Source organism: Coturnix japonica, chromosome 2 (assembly GCF_001577835.2).
Source record: "Coturnix japonica isolate 7356 chromosome 2, Coturnix japonica 2.1, whole genome shotgun sequence".
Lineage (NCBI taxonomy): Eukaryota > Metazoa > Chordata > Aves > Galliformes > Phasianidae > Coturnix > Coturnix japonica.
In genome coordinates, this window is record NC_029517.1 from 118,258,579 (window position 1) to 118,264,578 (window position 6,000).

The following is a 6,000-nucleotide window of genomic DNA, read 5'->3' on the forward strand; positions in this document are numbered from 1 at the left end:
ATCATCAAGTGAGATGGAGCAGGGCCAATTTATTTTTCTGAGTGGACATAGGCTGTGAACTAAAATCCACTTTAAAAACTGGGCTGAGGTGGATCTCTGGACAGCTGGAAAACTTGGCTTGAAAATCATGTGGAGAATACAATGGAAGAGCAATGATGGGGGAAAAAAGAAGACAAGTAGAAAGGGCACTTTGTTAATCTGAAGAGTGTAATGTGGGTACTCTGCTGGCTGCAGAAGGCATCAATTACAAGGCACAAGTACTATAAAAATTCAATATATTTTATGAGGCCTGCTGAGAGTGGCAAAAATACTGACAAGACAAAATCTTTGGACAGGCATTCCAAAATGCTGAATATTGCTGATATAATGATTCTGGCACTTATTGCTTCCTTTTCCTGAAGGTAGACACTGAGGAAGGTAATTACAGTTCTCCAGCTTGCCAGATTGTCTTCAAAGGTGAGGCACTGGGCTACCAGAAGCTGTAAGAAAAGACATGGCAGACAACAAATGAGTCCAACCCTGCTGAAAATATAGAAGTCAGATACTCAAACTTCGACTGTTTCAGAATATGAGCATATATGATCCTCTCATCTGAAGTCATCTGCATAGGTCACTGACAATGCTTTGAGTCCAGATCCTTCAGAGACATAGCGGAATCAATTAGAATGAATTAGAATAATAGTGGTGGTGTTTTGTATGGAATGAAATACAGTGTGGGGCAGGGAGGTGGACAGAAAATCTGCACGTCTAATTCAGTATTCTTCATAATATGAAGATACATGATAAATGAATTGTTAACTGCAAGCATGGGACAAGAACCTTTGTGCTTGGGTAAATCGAAAACCTTAATTCTGATGTTTGCAGCTTCTAAATACATGTTTCTCCTACTCCATACCCACACATATGTGTAAAACATATACAGAGAGATCAACAACTCCAAAAGAGGGCAAGAAGCTATAAATATAAAAAGTTAGATCAAGCAGATGAATGAGGTGATTATCTTAAGTTGTATAGGTCATCATCTCCTCCAGTTAAGCCTCTTTGTTAGGGCTCTTACATCCCTCATGGCTTGAAACTCACTCCTTTCTAAGTGTTAGGCACCTTACTTGGAAACCTGGTCAGTTGTCTGGCCTTGCATCAAAAGACTTCCTTGTGGAAGAACTCCATAAACATATGGCATGGACATGACTGATAATTTTAATGCTCACTTTCTACAAATAACCTAATATTCATCCATCAAGTACGGCTTGCCAATTCACTGGGCATGGGAGCATTAACTAGCTCCCATGCTACTAGGACAATCCTAACATTTTTGCAAGGACAGCTATGGGGATGTAAGGGAGTCAGCATTACTGCTTGTGCCCTCCAACCCATACTACTCTGAAAAACATGGTGAAAGTCATTGAACCAAGAGAGGAAGAGACTAAGAAGTTTAAGATTTGCAACATGTGGAGAAGGGATTTGAGGATTCTTTCTTCATGGTGGTTTATAACATTTTAGAATGAGCAGGCATTGGGAAAACGTTCTATCAGCAACAGATGCTTATCTTCATTGTCACAGATCTTGATGTGCAGTATGCTTTCATGAATTCTTTCAGAGATACCCACCCTTTTATGAGAAATGTCTTTTCTGGAAGGGTAATTTTGATTTCAGCTCAAATGAAAAAAGTTTGGCAAAGTTTATGGAAGTTTTTCATATATTTGTGTACTATATATAAAGTATCAGTAAAATACATCCAAATCCTTCATCTCATCTTATGGAAGTAAATGTTACAACTACATGAGAAATGTTGACATGATGTCTCTTTTTTGAACTTTATTATGCTGGCTGATGCCAGTGTCCCTTTGCAGCAGCCACTTCACAGAAGAGGAAATAGGCTGTGCTCTGTGGGAACCTCCCCCTTAAATAACATCATGTTTCTTCTTCCCTAAACATCAAAAGATATCATAGATTATATCTACAATATGAGATGCAATACTGACATTCACAATAAAAAATTAATATCAAATATTCAGCTTGCAGATATCTGTCATACTACTCTGATACAAAATTGCTGTGCATACTTGCCAGCCATTTATTATATAAAGTGATAATAATAATTTTTGCATTTAATTTCAGATCATGATAAACACAATTAATACCTATAATCATCAAAGTTAAAAAGAATTCATTGTTAGATAATAAAGGCAGCAGTTTTCTTTCCCAAAGAGCAGAATTCCAAAATTCTCTTATCTTCAGATAAGACTAAAGTAAAAAAAAAAAAAAAAAAGTGATATGTGCAACTTTGTCCAGTGACACTCATAAGCCATTACTCTGGGCTTGGGAAAATCCTGTTGTGAATTCATTGCCAGTGTGTAGAAGCACAGTTCAAGCATCTTCTTTCGATGTTCAGAAACAGAAGTAGAATGTGAGATATGATGCAGGTTCAGATAAAACTAAATGACTTGTTTCATTATGGTAAACATTTTGATGCAAAATGCAGCAATCTGAAAACATGCATTATCCTGCTATCTGATGTTCTTTTATCTGATGTTCTTTTAGAAACTGATATGAGGTAAAGTTAATACTCTGCTGAGTACCAAAACCTCTTCTCTGTGGAGTATTACCAATGCCGTTAGCAAATCACTCATAAAAATGCAGGTCAGGCATTCGGAACCTACATCTAATACTAACAGAAGTCCCATATAAATGAATTATGGAATTGCTCACTCTGGTTGCAGTGTCTAGGAGTAGATAAAAGGGAATATGTCTTTGCGACCTTTATACAGTTTTCCCTGCATTTATACACTATGCAATACAGCTTCTGCTGAATGTGATACCAGTGGCTGCAGAGTAGGGGTCATTATTTCCTCAAAATTACAGGGGAAACATTAAGAGATGGAAACATGTCCAATAAGTCTTTGTATGCCTGAGACAATATCTCCCAGGATAAAGACTCCATAGCCTTTCTTGGAAGCATCTCCAAAACTGTTCCATGTTTAAAGTCAGTAGGATTTAGAGCCAATGTTCATAGTTTCAGTAGGTTCTGTCATATTCTGTCTCTCAGTAAGCTATTAAGTCCATGGTGTTTCTTTTCTCTTTTCCCTTTTTTACTTTCCCTTTACACCCTATTCTGCTTATCTTCAGTCAAGCCTGCTACTCTATTGTACCCAATCCCCAAGAAAACAAAGAGAAAGGTAAGAAATCCCCAGAACAACACCAGAAAAGTAAAAGCAAGGTTCACCTCCAGATGTTACCCTGATTGTCATGGGCACGGATTGTAAGGCTGCCTCCAACCTCACTTGAATTGAATTCCTATGTTGACTGTAACAAACTGGAGAAATCCCCATGAAGTAGGTTTTAACCCTAACTTGTAAAGCTGGTTGTCCACATCTCTCCAGTTCCCAGATTCAGCTTGGCTGAAAGTGGATTTGTAAAAAAAAATAAGCAAGGAGAGAAAAACTTTCAGATCTGAATCTTGATAAATTTGGAAATGTTTATATTTAAATTCAAACTAGAACCTGAGCTGATCATTGTTATGATATAGCAAGAGCTATGTGACAAAATATGTAATTGTGGTTTGGGAGAAGGCCAGTTTTGTATATGAAAATCAAGAAAGACAAATCCCATTTTGTACATACGTAAATTTACTATGAAGCAGTTATTTGGGAGATGTGTTTATTTATAGGATTGCGTCAAAACCAAGACTGATAAAACCAGAAAAAAAATAATCAGGAATATAGACTTCAGTTTTGTTTTTGAATAATTTATTTGCAACTTTTTGAAAAGCCAGTTACTTAATAAATTTCTTTAAAGAAGTTAAAATTCCCATCCAGACAGAGTCCTCCACCAAGAGAATTACTCCACTGGGCTGTGTGTAAGAGCATGACCAGTGTTTGCTCCACATAGGATTTAAGTTTTCCCCTTGCTGTTGCTTGTAGTGGCACAGGATCAACCACAGCAAAGAGGCATTATGTAACACTAGTACTGACATATGTGACACAACTATTAGCGGTGCATCTTAAAAATTCACTGCTTTGGAACCAGTATACATCTACAGACATTTATTTCAGTGTCTACTCAGGCCTGTTTGCAGAGCTCATTATGCCCCCTCTGTCTAATGGACTCTTAGATAAGCAGAGGGCAGGTACACAGAAGTGACATCTCCCATCACTACATCTACTACTTCCAACACTTTAAATTCCCCTCAGACAATCTAAGATATGCCTCTTCTTATATTGTCTGAGGGCAACTGCTCCTCATTCTCAGCAATGATATCTTTGGCAGATTTGAATGCCACTGCTGATTCAGCTACAGCAATATAGAAAAGGCTTCCTCACATTTCAGGAATATTCCCTTGCCAGTTTGAAGGGCAGATGAACCTGTTTTTATAGATCCATCATTTTGTTCTTCTCAAAAATTTTAAAAATGTTCTCTATGAATGTATGGAGCTGCTACTTACTCTGAGACATAACAAGGGCTTCCTAAGACCTTTTGAGTGTCTCCTCAAAAAGCCTTCCTTAAATTCAGGAAATTTAAGGTCAGATTCAGTGTGTCAGCATAACTATACAGTGTATTCTGCAGACGTCAATACCTGTTTTTAGGGAGAATAATCACTAAAACACTGGTGAAATTCTACTGGTTCAGCCATGAGCAGTACAGATCCTGAGAAGCAGATATACTCAAATGAAAAACATTCTTCTTCAACCATCAAGTATTATAGAGACACAATTTTTCCATATTTAGTGGTGATGAATGTTTTCTTTCTAGGCAATTAGTCAAGTCTGAACTTATGGAGCATAAAAGTTCTGTATCTCTGATGAACAGCATTTTATTTCAGTGCAAAATATTTAAAGATAATCATTAAAAGCCAACAGACCATCTTCAAACTTCTTCTGTATTCTGCGTAACAATTTTCAGAAGGTTGAAATATTTTCAATTTAAAAATCACAAGTATGCCATACCACTGTGCTATTCCAGATGCCTGTTCAGCCTTTTGAATAACAAGAGGTCGATTTAATCAAGCCATCGTGGCAGGCAAATGTAATGATATACCTGCACTGCAAGTATTTATTGTGTTTGGCAGGTGGTTGTGTAGTGGTCAGGCAAAGAGCAGCTCTGCATGGATAGGATATATACTTCATCGTTGGGGTTCAGGGAAAGGATTACATTTGAATTGCTGGCATGTGATTGCTTAAGAAAAAGCAATAATGCTCTTGTAGGGGTGAAATGAAAGGCCTTACTTGCTAAGATTGACTATTTCTCAATAGCTCATCCTCTAAACTTTTCCTAACGACAATCTGAATGCCAGCTGGAATCTTGAGCAGGAGTAAATGAGTTGTGAAGAAAACAGTGACGACTGTCTTGAATTTGAAAGTGAATTTCAATTTAGCAGTGTTCCTGGTATTGCTGTTGTTGGCAGACCCCTATATGTTTTACAGTGGAACATGAAGTTTATGTGTAACATTCATGTTTGATATGAACGTTGTCTAGACCTTAACTGCAGGCTCAATTTTCTAACTTCCCTCTGGAGAAAAGAAGCTGCTCCCACACTGGTGAGTGAGCTCAGGAGCTCAGGAGATATTTGTGAAAATATCATAAAACAACATAAAGCAGAGATCTGGCCTTGAATGTTATTTGTTTGCTTTCTATTGAATCATAGAAACATCTAGTTTCAAGACCTCAAAAATCACCAAGTCCAACCACCATCCTGATCTACTGAGTCCCATCACTAGCCCACGTCCCTTGCAGCCCCAACCACTCATGTCTTAAATAACCCCTGGCTTCACAAAGGACTAACCAAAAAATCAAATACTATTTCTCAAACCATGTCCAAATTAAATTCTTGAATTCTGGAAGCTTGGGGCCATGGTCACTGCCCTGAGAAGCCTGTTCCTGTGTACAACTACCCTCTGCTGAAGAGCCTTCTCAGTTTTAGGGAACACATCTTTAGCCTCTTCCTCAGGTCTAAGACACACCTTTCAGAAGAAACTAGAGGAATTATGGGAAAATACTTCAGGA